This window comes from Argiope bruennichi, chromosome 8 (genome assembly GCF_947563725.1).
Source record: "Argiope bruennichi chromosome 8, qqArgBrue1.1, whole genome shotgun sequence".
NCBI classification, from domain to species: domain Eukaryota; kingdom Metazoa; phylum Arthropoda; class Arachnida; order Araneae; family Araneidae; genus Argiope; species Argiope bruennichi.
The window spans coordinates 8,411,905-8,429,750 of NC_079158.1; the positions used below are offsets into that span (position 1 = coordinate 8,411,905).

The 17,846-nt window shown below is 31.6% G+C and overlaps 2 protein-coding genes across 3 annotated transcripts in view; both read left to right on the plus strand.

Moving 5' to 3' along the window:
* Positions 1-17,846, plus strand: part of LOC129980925 (BAG domain-containing protein Samui-like) — an 80,843-nt gene that overhangs the window by 60,328 nt on the left and 2,669 nt on the right. The window lies entirely within an intron of this gene.
* Positions 1-17,846, plus strand: part of LOC129980926 (T-cell activation inhibitor, mitochondrial-like) — a 181,393-nt gene that overhangs the window by 60,186 nt on the left and 103,361 nt on the right. The window lies entirely within an intron of this gene.

A 17,846-nucleotide genomic window follows, 5' to 3' on the forward strand; every position in this document is an offset into this window, starting at 1 on the left:
TAGTCCCCGTTGAAAATCGCATAAATCTTGATAACTTGTTATTGTAACAGTAAGAATCGTTATAATAGCCTCCTCAGACACCTGTTGTCTTATATACACACTGTCGACCGCATGGCATTACACTGATTAGTTGAATACCTTCATTATTTGCATACGACCTGCTATACCAGTTTTTCTGGCTCTTCAGTATATATGTTGTTGTTGTTTCTAATCGCTCTTGTCTATACAAGCCCACTGACTTTAAGAAGTCATTTGTGGTTTAAGCGAAGGGCCCGCCCCTTGTTTTTTCAGTAGCGCTATCTAAGGTCAAGAGAACGACTTAACTATACACACGTCACAACCCTTTTTACGGGGAGGACTTCCTTCGTATATTTCATTCACTCATTCACAGATCGTAATTTAGACCTGAATTAAAGAAGGTTCACTCCTGATCCAGTACCCCCAGTGGTATTAACTCACGACATGGAGGACTTTTGACCGCGACAGGTTTATACGCGCGTCAGCCACCACGCACGCGGGGAGTCTTCGGCCTGCGGGGTTCGAACTCGCAACCAAAGTGACGCAAATCCAACGCCCTACCAACCAGGCTATCCCGGCCCCTAATATATATATATATATATTAGTTTATAACAAAGTAAAATCAGCTAATATCTATAATATGCAAAATTATTTTACACATATCGTTAATTTTATCTAAAATAATTTACAATTAATTATGTTTCATAATATATCTGACATTCTGTGACAACAGTTAAAACGTACTGCATTACATAAAATTCTATGCGATTACATAAAATGTTAAAGATTTGACTCAAAAATGAATTAAAATTAACACATTATTAATGTGCAAAATAAAAAAAAAAGATGTGTGTTTATGACATGTAAAATTACACTTTATAAATATTTTTTACTAAAATTATAATAAACATATAAAAAAGGGGAAAATTTTGAAGGTTTTGGGTTTCGAAAATGCTTTTTCTCTCTCCATGCTTTTATCGACGCGAGAGTATTGGTGATTTCATTGAAGTCAGTTTATATTCAAAAGAGCTCAATAGCAGTATGTTTTTGTCGCACTGAAGTTTTGAGATATGAAAATACGAGCTTAAATAGTTAAAAGATCTTTCTCAGCTTGTACTTGCTGTCGTTGTTATCAGAAGTATCAGTAATTTTTGATATTTGGATGTTATATCTATTCTATTTTAAATCATAGGATAGATTTTCATTGTTTATAATTTTTATGATGGGTCCTAGTTTTCATTAAAATTACATTGAAAATAAAGATTTTTTTGGATTTAATTCTAGTTCCAAATGATCAGTCTCCCAAAATGCTGTTGACTTTTTTCTCATTAATACGGGTTTCAATGAAAGAAAATGAATGAAATGATCTACCAGGCTTATTTCCTCCTTCCTCCGAACTGCTATTGATGCTCCAAATATTGAGAAATTTAGTTTTATTATGAATATTCTCCTTTCATTATTTTATCTTGAGATATATGTTTCGGCTACATCAATCATGAATATACTTTCTGATATTCATGATTCAAATTTAGGAACGGAGTTTCCGACGGCGCCCAAATATTTGATAACCGGCTATTTTCTGAAACACATATGCTATTCTTTTTAAAAGATTTTGAAATTTATTTAATCTCTAGTAAGGCTGTTGTCGAGTGATCGTTGTTTTCGTGAGAATCGAAAAGAAATGCTATTTTTTTTTTCACGTAAATCCGAAAGATTTAATATCTTTACTCATTGTTTTTCCAGTGAAAAAAAATGAAGTTATCTAATGTGAGTTTTATATAATTCATTATTATCCATAAACTCTGAGCTAATAAGCATTGGGAATAAGGATTTATTCTAAATTCTAATTTCCAATTTAAGAAGTTTATTGCTATTGAAAGATTTTACTTTTGTATCATTTTGTTGAAACCGTTTAAATTTTTTTTAAATCTAGGAAATAAGACCTTAATAGAAACTAAGTTTTCTTTTAAATATACCAAATTCATTCGTTAATTTTGCGTTGCCTGAGAACTACGCCAACGGCACTTGCCCCACCTGACCCACAATAGTTACAACAGTGGTTTAACACAATTGTAAAGATTAGAAGCAATTATTGACCGATTTCGAAATTGGAAAAATAACTGCCACCTAATTTTTATAGAAGATACAAAGTTTGACAAGAATGGCGGGAATATTTGGTGTTACAAAAACTTCCACAACATTGAACCAATTAACAAATATTATCTTGATGACTGACACTAAAAAAAAATTTATCACCATTTAGAATATGTCAGAAGTATGTACATTTGCGAATGTGTTTTCATTGCATTTCTCTATCATAAACCGATAAAACAGTATTCGTGGATATATCCAAATTGGGGACAAAATGAGTAGAATCGCCATTAAGTGCTACGTTAACAGATAGAGAGGAGACGAACTATATCTAGATCCAGTTCAGTCGATTAAGAATTCTATTGGTGTCATTTTAAATGCGGCAAAAATACTAGAAAACTAAAGGGAATAGTCTCTCCAAAACTTTCTCACTCCTCTTCTTCACTTTTGGCAGCTCTTAAATTGAACGATATGTTCTGTAGAGGTTATCAATAAGCATACAGTCATGAGATAGAAAATATTTCTTTTCTTCTCCCAAAAAGTGCATTATTTAGCTACAGAATTCGGCAGCATCTACAGAAATGATTGTGTTCGACCACCATCTACATATAAACAAACGAGTGAAATTTCGACTGAACCTTTTTTTTTTTTTACTTTCACGTATTTATACAAAGAGAAAGTAGAGTAATCGTCACGTACACCACGTTTCAGTTCTCCTAATGTCTGAACAACACATTTCTAGAAATATATCTGTGTGTCTGTCCGTCTGTTTGTTTGTCTGTCAACAGTACAATAATTAAAAATATTTTAATACAATAAATTAAAAAAGTTTTGAGCTAAACGGATGAAATTCAGTATGTGGTCTTCACGCCATTTTTAGAACTCAAAATCAACAGACTAAGAGAAGAGTGATGACGATGGAGTCGTTTTTAAAATAATATGCTCAGGAGAAAGATATTTTATCAGCATTATGAACTAAAAGAAGGAAAGATGGTGTAAAATAGTTATTAATTGTTATTTTCGTTCTCGAATTGTTAAGTCCTAATTCAGTAAGTAAAATGCAAATTTGCAAAATTGTAGTCAAATATTAAAAATGAAATGTAATCAAAATTAAATGCGTGTCAAATTTTAGTCAATCACATCTAACGTTTCTTGATTTAGTTTTTATATCTATCTTATTCCCCGTTTTTTTATTGTTTTTATGGTATTTCTATATTCATTCGACGTCGATCATTTTCAAAAATCTATTATCTTAACAATGATTTGAAATGTTATCTCTTTTTTAGCGAAATTGCACTCATGATTAGACCTGCTTCCATTGGAGCGGTTGGGCTCATACGTTGAGAGGAATAATGGAGGATACCTCGCCTCAGAATTTATTCCGTGCTACATTTTAGTGACTTATAGGAAACATTTAGTGAATCATATGAGAAAGTAATTTTAGAAATAAACTTTTGTTAGTGAATTGAAAATCCAATTCCTCATCAACTATCTGGGAATCTAAAATCGTAATTTTTTATAGAGACATTCAAATAGAAATTTTAACCATATCTTAAATGAACGCTTTGAAATTTTCTTTCCTCATAACATTGTTTTCAACGTCCTTTGTTTTTGGTCAGTTCAAGTGCTTCGAAATATTTGATAATAGAATGCTTTTCCATACCATAAAAAACTGATTTTTTAAGAAGTTTATTTTTACTATTCTCTACTTTTCAATTTCAATATTTCTCATAAATCATTATTATAAATTTTGTGGAGTATTATAATATAATTTTTTTCTCAAGTTCATCACCTGATGGTGGCACACGCATGAAATTGAAATGAAGATCAACTAATAATATAGTTTCAAAAATATTAAAATTGTATATTGCCATCGTGAAAATACAACTGTTATGCAATTCATAGTTAGCAAGTGAATGAAAAATTTATTCTATTTTCAAATTGCAGAATATGTTAAATTCCATTTTTGCAACCATTATCAAGAATTGCTCTAAGTAACTTGAACCAGTATTTTAAGAAAATAACTTGCATTACTTTCCCCAAGCCCAAGTTACTTGATACGTTCCACGTCCAATGATTTCTTAGGGTCTATTTATTGATTGCATCATAACAATTCGCTGTGAGGCTTCTCATACGTCGCTTTTGGTGAGCTTTTTTGTCTGCAGTCACTACTACGTTGAAGAAAAAAAATGTGTTGACATATCTTTGAATATAGTTTTCGTGTCCATCGTTTTGTACAACGCGCTTTCTATGCAAGATTAGCGCTTGCCAATAGAGGTTTGAAGGGAATGCAGTGCAACGGCATTTAGAATGAAATGAAATAAGAACTTCCCTTGAGCGCTGCTTTTTACAAATATCTCCGATACCTCGCTTCACTTGTAATTTAGATGTCTTTTTTTTAAATAAATAAATAAATCACTTCGGATCATTATGATCGTAAGTGTACTAAGTCATAGATTTCGTTCGATTTAGAGCATCAGGCGCCACACTGTCTTCCTTTAGTAGGTGTCCATGAAAGGCGCAGGTAGAAGCAGAGAAGAAGAGTTAGATCGATAAGATCTGCTGTTTAAATAAAATAGAATAAGTTTTCTTTTGCATTTTAAAAATGAGGATAAATCAAAAATCTTACAGAAAATGAATGCAATTTTTAATTTATTTACTACAATGATACGTTAGCTTCATTGCCTACATGATTTTTCAACAGTAAAGCTCGTTAAAGTATTTTTATTAAACCTACTTATAAAATTCCCTAATCTCGCAAAAACTATAGGAAGACAATTTTTCGAAGGGAAAAGATGAGAGGCGCGTAATTTTGAAATTCTCAGAAAATCATTTTATCTACCCTTCATCCAAATCCTGAGCTCGTTGTTGATTACCCAGTTCTTCGACCATTGATCGATCCACTTTGCTCAATTTTTACTCTGGTACTGCTTCTAACATCATTTATACTAGAGCCATCAATGGAAACTTTTTGGATCTTGTTCCCGAACAAACGCTGGAGTCCATCCGAAAATATTGCAGCTTTACCGAAGCCGGAGCAGAGCGGTGCCAAAGTTCTCGATTGTAGAAAAAAAAATTTCAGACTATTTTAGAAATATTAACTCGGCTTCTTAATTATATCAGTGTATTGATACTTTTATTCACATAACAGTAAATTTCTAAATTTTCTTTGACGGTGAAATGTACTGATCAAATGTCTGGTGTAGATTTAGATTTTTTTTAACCCGATATTTTTATGAATCTCGAAGTTCCTGAACACGATAACCATATTTTTGGAATTTGTCTATGTGAATACGATGACTCAAAAATGCTTTGAGCTGAAAGGGTGAGATTTCATGTATAGACTTTGCACTAAAGTTGTAGATTTCTATCAAATTTTAAACGAAATGCATTTCAAAGACGTACATCCTCCCATTTGTTCTGGTACAAGAGTAGTACATAACTGCAAAACGTAGAGTTAGATAGATGAAATTTGCTACACAGGTTTAACAACTAGAATACAAATCCGTATCGAATTTGGAACTAGATTTGTAGAGATATTAATCGCATATCGGTCATCCTTTTGGTGCGCCGCAGTTCAAAAATATAACTTGGAGGAATGAAGTTTGGTTCCCAACATTAGAATCTAAAGTGTAAGTTTTAATCAATTTTTGATCTAAATTTGTCAAAGAGTTAATTGTCTGTCGATCTTTGTCATGCATTTTAATGTAGTAACTCAGAAATGTAAGGACTTAGGAAATTTAGTATTGTCTTGCTGCTATAATTGTAGTTGTATGTCAAATTTTTATTCCAATCCTAAAAGACGTCCTAAATACGAATTCAAGTTTCTAGTGTATTAATCGCACGTTAGCGATTATTCGTCAAAATAGGAAGCCAGATTCGGTAAAAACGATAGAACGAAATCGGAAAAGATCGACCTTTCGTAACTAGTGCTCTCTGGTGGCAGGCAGTTAATAAACAAATATCAAGGTTTTTTTCCTACCCTATGAAGAACACATTACTCGAGTTCATGAAAAGTGTGCGCAAAAGTTTCAGCTCCCACTGAATGAGGGGAAGTGCCTCTTTGCAGGTACTGCATTTATAAATAAATCGTTACTTATAGTTTAACATTCCAAATATATAATTCGAATTCACTAATCCTCTTGAACTCCCCCCACCCCCCACCCGCCGTCTATTTTCAGTTTATATATGTTATGAAACAGCGTTATTCTTCACTTGCATTTCGACGGAAACCTATAATTCTTCTGTTTCGGCTACGAAGTTTCTCCATTAATTTGATGCAAGTTTTTGGAGAGAAGATATCTGTGGAAAATTGTAGGAGGAAAATGTATTGCTAAATAAAAATCAAATTTTCCATCTTAACGTACTTCTCAGCATATCCTTGAAATTAGCGGAATTAAAAAAGTAAATAGTTTAAAAGCTCTCATCACAAAATGAGTTCTTTTAAACAAATGTAAATTTTCTTTGAAACTAATTCTGTATCCTTTCCCACTGTGTGACAGTCTACGTTGCAGCAATGTTATCTTTTAGAGAATATGAATTTCATATAATCCTTTTTTAGATGTATATCTGTGAAATTCAGCATTTTATTCAATTTCTTATTTCTTTCTTTTAAATATATTATATATTATAGATTTAAAGAATTTTCATTCTATATTCCTCTTATATTTGCAGTTATGCTTGGTTAAAAAAAAAGCACTTTAAAACACATTTTTATTTGCATCATAAAAATTATAAAATTTTAATTATCTATTCCATTTTTAGCTTTCCGTTCTATCGTTTCTTATACACTTTGTGAATTCTGGCAATAAATTGTTTTAAATAAACTTGCAGGTGATATGATAGTGAGAAATCAGTATAGTTGAATTAACCAATTCAATTGTCATATTAAATAATATGAAGTAAGTTTTCATTAAGTAAAAAAAAAGGCGGGGATATTTGGTCTGGCTTAAAATTCAGAGTTCATTTGATAAAATAATGACGGACCAATATAGCCTTTTCCTAATTTTTTTTTTATTAACACCACACAAGACAACACAAAACATTAACTCAGATGACAATTTTTATTGTTGTTGGTTTCGATTCATAATTTGCACTGTGATACCCACATCAGTTGTTTCCGAAATCCTCATGGCGTGTACAGAGGTATCTTTGTTTTACACTCGTTATCACATGACCGCTTGGCAGCGCGCATGGGCTTGCTATGTTCATATGCTAGAACTTACAATTTTCCACGCTTATTTAACGCAAATCAAATCTACCACAAGTAAATAAGACACTACATAAATATACAATACATGTTTCTTAATAAATTATTTCACGTAGAAATTATACATTTCTGAAATATTTTTCAGTTTATATTCAAAGGCAGTTAAATATCAATCACAATGGTAAATAAATGCAATTTGAATGTAATAAGTAATACAAGCTAAATGTACTGAACAAATGCAATAATTTTAGACAATATTTAATTTTCAATAGGTAGTACACTCAGTTTGTTTATGGATCTTTTGTAAATACCCTTACTAGTTTAAATATCCATCACTCTCAGTTTATTATCCTTCCCTCCAAAAAGTGATATTAAGCGTCCCATTAACCATTTACACAGAGGCTTTCTTCCCTGATTAAGACCATGTCTTCTATTTTTAGATTTTCTTTATTAACTGCCCATTTTTTCTTTGTTGTAAATAAACTATTTAAGTACGAAAGACTCCATCTCTTCCAAATTGTTTGGACAGACTTAGTAACACTTTGCCAAACCTTAAGACGATTTGATTCAAGATCTGTTAGAGATGGTTCAACTATTGCTATTATTGGTCTCCCAATTAAGAAATCTGCTGGTGTCAGCACTTCTAAGTCATCAACATAAGTTGAAAGTGGCGTAATAGGACGAGAATTTAGAATAGTTTCGATTTGGGTAGTCATCTTAGCAGTACTTCGTAAGTAAATTTTGAGTTTCCTGCTATGCGTTTGAAATGGTACTTATAAGCTTTGATATTTGCCTCTGTCAGTCCTCCCCAGTTTGAAGTTCTAGGAAGAATAAAGGACCATTCAATATCTTCTTCTATAAAAAAGACATATAAAGACTCATTTTTGTCTTTAAATAATTTATATAAAGACCTTAATGCTCTGTTAGCCCCAAGCATGTTGACCCATTATCAGAAAAAATCTTACGACATTTACCCCTTCTGGGAATAAATCTTTTCAGCGTAGCTATTAGAGCTCCAGATGTTAAATTCCTCAATATCTTAAGGTGTATATCCTTTGTTACTAAACAAATAAATATACAAACATACACTTTAATCTCAGGACTCTTCCTTTGATATTTATTTTTGATAAAAAATGGATCACACAAATCTATTCCCGTTGAATTAAAGATTTTATCTGGAGTTATTCTTTCCTTTGACAAATTACCCATTTTTGGAGAATACTCTTTAGGATTACTTTTAAAACAAATAACACAGTTATGCACAATTTTTCGACATACATTTCTCCCATGAATAGGCCAATATTTTTGTCTTGCCTGAAAAAATGAATGCTGGTGTCCTAGATAAAAATACTTTTCATGATAATACCTTACATTCATTTCAGTTAACTTACCCTTTAAGAGTAATATTATAAGATTTTTCCCTGAATATGGCAACTGGAATTTTCCTCCTACCTTCAATATACCTTTATTATCTAGAAAGGGAGTTAAATTTGAAATCTTACTCTTATTGGGAATTTCATTATCAGACATTAATGATATCACTTCTGCATAGAATTCTTCCAATTGACCCTGTTTCAATAAGTAATTTTCTGCTTCTCATAGCTCCTCTGATGCACGTGGACCCTTTTTTTTCTTGGTTTATGCAATTTGAAATAAACCTGAAAAGATAATATTCGAACTATAGTTAGAAATCTATTATATCTTGTATCGCTAACAAGATAATCGAAAAATGTTTTGTTAGAGTTTAAAGTCAAAACAATATTAGAGTTCTTATATTTAAGTTATCTTCTTCATATAGAACTGAACACTCAGAGAGACTTTCAGGAAGTTCAACAGATATAGAAATGATGGACCCTTACACCACTTATTTTCACATATAAGAGATTTAAGTCTAGAGATCAAGAATCTTCTAGACAAGAAGTCTAAAGGATTGTCCTTTCCTGGACAATGAAACCAAGTATTGGGATTTGTCAACTCCGTGATTTCCTAAACTCTATTCTTTACAAATTACTTCCACTTTATATGCAAGCGTTTAGTCCAATATAGAACTATTTCGGAATCTGACCAGTGGAAGACAGTAAATTCTTTTTTCTGGCTGATGATTCCTTGAACTTTGAAGCTCATACGAGCTGCTACCAATGCTCCCACGAGCTGAAGTCGAGGTAATGTAACACTTTTCAGTGGAGCCACTCTAATTTTTGAAGTGATAAGATTAAAAGCACTTTGTCTTGTTTCTTTACTTTCACATAACTGAAGCACCATAAGCAAGTTTTGAAGCATCGCAAAATACGTGAATCTCTATAGTGTCGTTTTTCTATTCAGCTGTAGAATCTAGAACTAATCTTGGTATTTTTAGTTCATCTATGAATGGTAACTCTTTACACCACTCCAACCACCTTTCTATAATTTGGGAGGGGGATAAAGTTTCGTCCCACGTGATTCTCTTTTCCCGAAGTTCTGGAATGAGGCACTTAACTAATAGTAAAGGGCGAAAGTAATCCAAGTGGGTGAACTATTTTTCTGATGCCTTGCAAGAGGAATTTTTTTAATAATATCATTGCCAGAAATAAATTCCAGTAAATCTGTTGTATCCAGAGTGAGGTTTTTTATTCTTAATCTAAAAATAATATTTCATGCGCAGATTGCTTCAACTAATCCTGTTTCATTCAAGAGTAACTTATTCCATGTGAGACTCGAGAAGAAAAAAGAACTGCGTCGTATTTCCAGCCGTGGTCGATGTTGTTTCACTGAGGTGATCGTAGGAGAAACAGTGCGTAGCATCCTGGTCCCACACATAAATCGTTATTTGCAAGTTTATGCCTAATCATAATCGGCATAAACAGGTTTTTAAGAGGGTAAAATATTTTTTTAATCCTTGAAGGATGGTTAGAGTACTTGCGGATCAAGCGTTCTTTGTGGTTTAAGAATAAATAGTTATGTTCTATCAGTTCTTTTTCTTTAATTTCGTTAAAAACAATTTTTCATCATAAGTTCCAATGTTGCTACAAATATTTTTGTGCAGAGATGTTGTTTACTTTTAGATTATGCTATTTGCATGTATAGGGAATGCCATTTTAAAGCTAGTAACGTATATTAAAAGATGCTGCTGCTAAATATCACAGAGGATTGTCTAAATATTTAAAACTTCTTACGGCATCTCCCTATTTGATGTCATGTTTAGATTTTCCCTGGAAACATTACCCTAATATATCGGGAGATATTTGACATTTTTATTAAGAGGCTGTTTCTACACTTATATTTATAATATTTAGTATTATATATAATCTAAATATATTATACATATATTAAATATATTATACATTTATTATTAAATATATTTTACATACTAAATATATCAAATATATTATTAATAATATTTTTGAACATAAATTTTTTTTATTCTTGTGACTCTTTAAAAACAACCGCATCAGGCATGTTAAAATCGATTGTTACATCATACATGGAAAAATATTTGCAGTGAAAATTTCTGGGAGAAACTCGTTTCTTTTTCGCAAAGGAGTTATCCAGAGCATTGAAGGTTTTGTTTAAATCGTATTTGAAACCAATTCTCCATTACACCAAAAGCATCAAAATGGAAAATTTTGTTGTATGAGCGAAAAAAATAGAATTAAATATATTTTTATTGTTTCAATGCAATATTAATTTTAATGTTAAAATTAATATATTGCCAGTAGAAATAAGACTGAAAATGTTAAAGGATTTTTATTCTTTTAGCATTTTATTTTTCAATTTCTTTATTAGTCTATATTTTTTTTATCTACCACTGAACAGGCATGAAATTATACACCACGTTCTCTTGTAAACATAAAAAAGAAATTACATATCTTGCGTTATTAAAGAATATATGTATCTTTAATTATTAATTTATTATTATTACGCTTTTTTCAGCTATTCATCAAAAATTTTGCAGCTCTTGATATGAATAGAAATTTGAAAGCAAATATAATTATAGGAATAATTGTATACAATTATTCCCAAAGGAACTTTATATATAGAAATAATTATATATAATTATACAAATAGTTATTATATATGTAATTAATAGAATAATTATTTCATCTGATATCTTTAAAAAGTATCTAGTCTAACAATGGAAAAATTATATTAGAACAGTTTTGATTATTTATAACAAAATGAATGCAATTCAATTAATATTTTTCATCAAATATATTAATATTGCAATTAAATTTGCAAGAATTGCAAATCATAATAATACATCGAAATGTATCAAAAGCAACATAATAAAATATAACGTATAAGTTTGATAATAGATGAAAGTTTAATTTTTCACTTCGTTCTTAAAAGTTTAAAATTCTTTTCAAAAAATTAAAAACATCTTGTTTAATGCAGTTAAACAGAATTATTTAGCGAATCGCGATTTTTTATATAATTGAGATCAAATAAAAAATGACTGCAAATATTTTGCAAAAGAAGAAAAAGAGTAAAAGAAACTAATCTCGTGTCTTCTTTGCACCTATCCAATCTTAAAAAAAATTAATAGCATAAAAATGAATTTCATTCGAAATTTTGCATAATTTGCTTTGGTATAAAATATTAGCTAGAGAAATTCTTACAAAAACTTTATTTTCCAAGAAGTGTACACATTTCGACGTCTAAGTAAATTGAAATTTATTTCTTTAACATTTTATTTCATTCACTTCTGTCCTTCATTGAGATATTAAAAAAGTTATCTAAGTAAAAAGTGCGTAATTATGACCAAAATTAGAGGTCAACTAAAATATTTATTAGTACTGCGTGAATCATTAAATTTATTTGAAATTCTTCGTCTTGCATGTATAAATTAATGTAATAAATGCAAAACGTATTTCGCACCCAAAAATAATACCAAATATATTATCTAATGAAGTTAATGTTTGATTTTTTTAAAATTTCAATTTTACATTATATGTAATATGATAAAAATTACAATTACGGCAAATTCATTTTATGAAATTTCAGACTTTTGTAAGAAATACTGAATTCCTAAACAATAAATTTTTAAAAACGCACACAGATTGTCCTTTGCTTCTTACAAAATATGGAGTTTATCATGCATCAATTATAAAGAGAAATAATTTGGTCCGTATGTTTGTAAAATTAAATAGTTACAATCGTACAAAGTACTTAATAAGAAATAAAATTCCCATTTTTAAATAATTTAATATATTCTGTAAATGAGCAGATGAGTAAAAATTCTAGATTGCATAAAAATTGTAAAATTGTAAAAATTCTAGATTGAGATTCTAGATAAAAATAAAATAACGTGGCAATGAAGAGCATTTTTTTACTTTGATTTGATTTGAATTTTTTGTCACTGCTAAAGTATATATATATATATATATATATATATATATTCTTAGGTTACAGCAACTTGGAAAATAATGTTTTATTCAAGAAATATATGATGAATAGCATTTCAATACCAAATAAAATCTGTCGACATTTTGAGATTTGTGTATGCGCCCTTAAATGCGTCGTTTCAGAGGCAATACAGAAAACTTAATATAGCGAAAAATCTAGTCTTAGAAATAAGCTGAAATTTACAAGTTCCTAAAAAATAGCCTTGCCCTTCAACTTATGCCCAAATTTCAGTGTGTTGCCATTTAAATTTTTTTTCATTCTAATTTTATTTTTTCCGCATCTTAAGAATTATTTTTTAATGATAAACATATAATCTAAATATGCAGAGTAACTTATATTTTCATAACAAAAAGAGTTTATGTCAATAACTATATTATTTTTTAAAATATGAATAAAAGTCCATTTGAACATTATAAGGTCAAACTCTTAATTTTGAAACAAACAGATCTTTATTGATGATATTTAGTTTCTGAGAAAAACTTCTGATGTACTTTTCAAATTTGATGAGAAAAATACTTGTGGCATTTAGAAATTTTGAAGTTCATTCTTATTTCTATATGTATATAAACACTTATAAATGTATTTTAATTAACTATATAGAAACATTTTTAATTAAAAAAATCTTTAAGAGGACGTTAATTTCTTTCGAAAGATATCTCTTTTTGTGATTATACGATGAACAATGCCAGAATAAATCTGGGTGGTTCCTCGACTGAACTACTTTAGGATTAAACTTTATTTACAAGTACTATTCACACTTCTCGATTGATTTTTTTGTCAATAACACTAAATGAAAGCTATGAAAGCAAGTATTCATACATTTTAAAATTAGTTACAGAAAGAGGAAGATATATGAAAGGGTATCATAGATAATGTATTATTATTCGAGGGTATTTGGTAGAAAATTAATTGGTAATTAATTAAAAAGTAGCAGATGTGAAAAATATTGAATTTTACAAATAAAAAGAATTAGCCAAGATTCAAATTTCTGAAGAGACTAAACTCAAGCAGTTGTAAAAGAAATAAACCGGCATTCTACTTGCGGGAATATAGACCATTAAATGATTACCCTGATAATATTTATCAAGTTTTCTTTTTAAAAAAAAAAACATTTTGGTTTTCCTTTTTATCAAAATTCTAAAAGGCAAGTTCATTCTGAATTTTTTCGAAGAAAAATCGCATTTTATCGATGAGCTTATAAGTTGGCCCTTCGCACCCGGAAAAGTAATTCGATCCATAATCATTCACCTAATACAAGGTCTTTTTTGAAAAATATAATAATTGTTTCAAATTGAGTTTCACCTAAAATTTAATCAACATCTTCTGACCACTTTGTAGGTATTTTCAAAAATCAAACTCTAAAAAATAAATAAAAACATCAAAATGATGCATCGTTTTGAATGATGCTTAAGAAAACACTTCTGAGTGCAGAAGATCACTATATTGACATTGAATTGCAGGAAAAAATATTTTTTGGTTATGGAATTAGTAAAGATTGAGAAATTGATTCGCATCGATTTCCTGCCAACTGGTGAAATATTCGGTAATTATATGGAAATGAAAAAACAGACACTAAGAATTGAATTGAATGGAAGTATCACATTCCTCTGAAGAAACACTGCAAAATTTCACATTAATGATATCAGTATTTTTTTAAAAATTATTGAATCTCTCAAGTACACTGGCGGGAAAAAAATCCCAACACCAAGAAAGACTTGTGTTAGATAAACAAAATTTAGTAGGCATGTTTGTACATCTGAAAGATGACATCGATTCAAATTTCACGCTTCGCGCATAAGTGTGGCGCTAATAGCTCCACTCAGAATTTGCATATCAGGTTTGCTTTAAAGTTCGTGAGCTTTATTTATCTTTGAAATTTGGCGTGTTGAGTTGATGTTGGTCAAGAATGCCTTTAAGAAGACCCTATGAACTGCTCGCCGAGTTTGAACGAGGTCGTGTAATAGGATTACAAGAAAGTTGATTTTCTTTCCGGGATATTGCTGAAAGACTTGGCCGGAATGTATCCATTGTGCATGATTGTTGGGAGCAGTAGTGAAGGGATTGTATTGCCACAAGAAGACCGGATTCCGGGCTACCACGTATCGCTATTGAGAGGGAAAACTGCGGTATTCGGGGGACGGCTGTGGTGCTTCGTACTGTGTCTGTGAAATTCGAGCTGCAGTTGATTCCACAGTGATACAACGAACTGTTAGAAATAGGCTACTTTAAGGACAGCTCAGAGCCAGGCGCCTTGTAGCGTGTATTCCACTGACTCCAAGCCATAACCGTTTGCTATGCCAGTGATGTCAAGCCAGAGTTCATTGGAGGACGGAGTGAAGATTTGTTGTGTTTTCTGATGAAAGCAGGTTCTTCCTTGATGCCAGTGATAGCCGTGTTTTCATTAGAAGGAGGCCAAGGGAACGCCTGCAACCAAATTCTCTGCGACCTAGACACGCTGAACCTACACCTAGAGTCATGGTCTGGAAAGCAATTTCCTATGACAGCAGGAGCACTCTCATGAATATCCCAAACACACTGACTGCAAATTTGTACGTCAGTCTGGTAATTCACCCTGCAGTGCTGCCATTCATGAACAGCATTCAAGGGAGAGTTTTCCAACAAGATAACACTCGCCCTCATATCGCTGTTGTAACGCAACGTGTTCTACAGAGTGTCGACGTGTTACCTCGGCCTGCGAGATCACCAGATCTGTATCCAATTGAGCACGTATGGGATATCATTGGACGACAACTCCGGCATCAACCATAGCCAGCACTTACCTTCCCAGTATTGATAAAACAAGTACAACAAGCATGGAACTCCATACCACAAAGTGACATTCGGACCTGTATGACACAATGCATGCACGTTTGCAGGCTTGCGTTCAAAATTCTGGAAGATACACCGGCTATTAATGTAACATCATTTCACATTTGAAATGCATTTTCTTGAGCTTAAATTAACCTGTCATCTTGAAAATTTAATCAGTTAAACATGTTAACTAGACAAACGCATTGTGTAAATTTTATTACTCCACAATAAATTTTTCTTGGTGTTGGGATTTTTTTTTTTCCTTCAGTGTATAATAAAAATATTTCGAAATTCATGCAAGAACAGTCTGTAAAAAGGTAGAAACTTGCAAATTTTATTTTAATCTGTAATACAACGCCTAATAATATTGGAGGGGGGAGGGGCTCCATAGGTACAGTATCTGCAAATTATCATATTTCTTTCAAAAGTATAACATCGCAATTCAATTATGCAACCCATATTGAGTTCACTAAGCCACCAGGGAACTAACTAGAATCGGAGGAGGACTTCCTAATCACTGACTGTCTTTAAGGCAATTGAAGTAGAGTTGCGAAGTTTGAGTAAAAGTCAAGCGAGTAACCAATATATTGTTATTCAGGTCATGTTCCATTTTTTGCATTATTTTCAAGGTTATGCTTTAATTTAATTTACAAGTTATTTATAACAGCTGTGTATCCGAATTTATACAAATTAAAATCTAGTAAGCTCTTTGATTAAAAATACTTCGTAATTACATCATGTACTGTATTAAAATCTGCTAGTGAATTCAGGACTTTAAAACTTATAGGTATATTAATTACTTGGAATTTAAGAAAATGGGAAATCGGAAAATAAAATGCCCTCGGACGTCAAAAAGAAAACGATTTATATATCGAGTACAGGTGGTTATCAAAATAATGGAAACACTTGTGAATAAAAGTGACATTTTTGAATGCGCTTCGTAAGCATTAAAATATAATAATAGCCACCATTTTTTTTATAAATAGCAATGTATATATTCTGTTAGTATGTGTTAGCTTTATTAAAGTTCTATAATTCTTGGATTTTTTTCAAAAAACGTAAAATGTTGGACTTCTCAGATTTTCAAAGAGGCCTAATTCTGGGAGCCCATTTAGTTGGAGCATGTGTGACTGAAACATCCCAACTTTTAGGCATTTACAGAAGTACAGTGCCTAAAGTCATGACAGCAGCGCGGCAAGACAAGTTCGGCAAAGCAAAATAGTGGTCTGAAAGAGAAGCTCAATGAGAAAGACCGACGGGTATTGAAGCGAATTGTAATGTTTAAAAAGCGAAAACTGCAGTAAAAGTGACAGCAGAGTTCAACACCCATCTGAATTCTCCATTGACAGTGATTACTGTTAGAAGACACCTTCATAAACAGAACATTTAGGGCAGAGCAGTAATTCCCAAGCCACTTGTCACAGATGTTAATGATAAACGTCGTCTACAGTGGTGTCACACTCACAAAACCTGGTTGATTGATAAGTGGAAGAATGTAATATGGTCTGACACACTTTTTCCTACAACAAGACGGGTGCACAAGCTTATGATCCTGATTGTCTCCTTCAAACTGTCAATCATGGAGGTAGATCTGTCATAATATGGGCAGTCATGTCGTTGTATTCTGCTGGACCATTCGTAATCTTGAATGGAAGGATCACCGGGGAGAAGTATAGAGAAATTTTAGCTGACCATGTCCCTCCTATGACGCAAACTTTGTTTCCTGCAAGAGATGGAATTTTCCAGGATGATAATGCACCTATACATACAGTGAGACTTGTCCAATCATGCTTTGATGAACACGAGGATGAAGTTAAACATCTGCCTTGGGGCCAGCACAGTCACCTAACCTCAATATAATTGAACCGTTATTGTCTATTTTTGAGCGATATCCTCCACCGGGATCTCTCCCAGAACTTTCACAATAACTCCAGGAAGAATGGTATAATATTCCTCTAAACACTATTCAACACTTGTATGAATCGATTCCTAGGCGAATCCAAGCTTATTAGATGCTAAAGGCGGTCCTATATACTTTATAAATCTAAGGCGTTTCCATTATTTTGATAAACACCTGTATATTCGATAATGTCTGAATAATTTGTGAATATTACTCCGAAAAAATTATTGCTTATGGTGAGTTTTTCTCTAGATTTGATTATTTTGAAAGTCTGCATGACTATGTTATCTAAAATACATAAAAGAATGAACATTTTCAAAGGTGCTTCAAATTTCATGCTGGAAATAACATATTTCTTCGTTTTTAAATATGTCTTTTCTGCATGAAAATTCTGATACTCTTTAGACTTTGACGCATTTTTTAAACTTTAGTTGA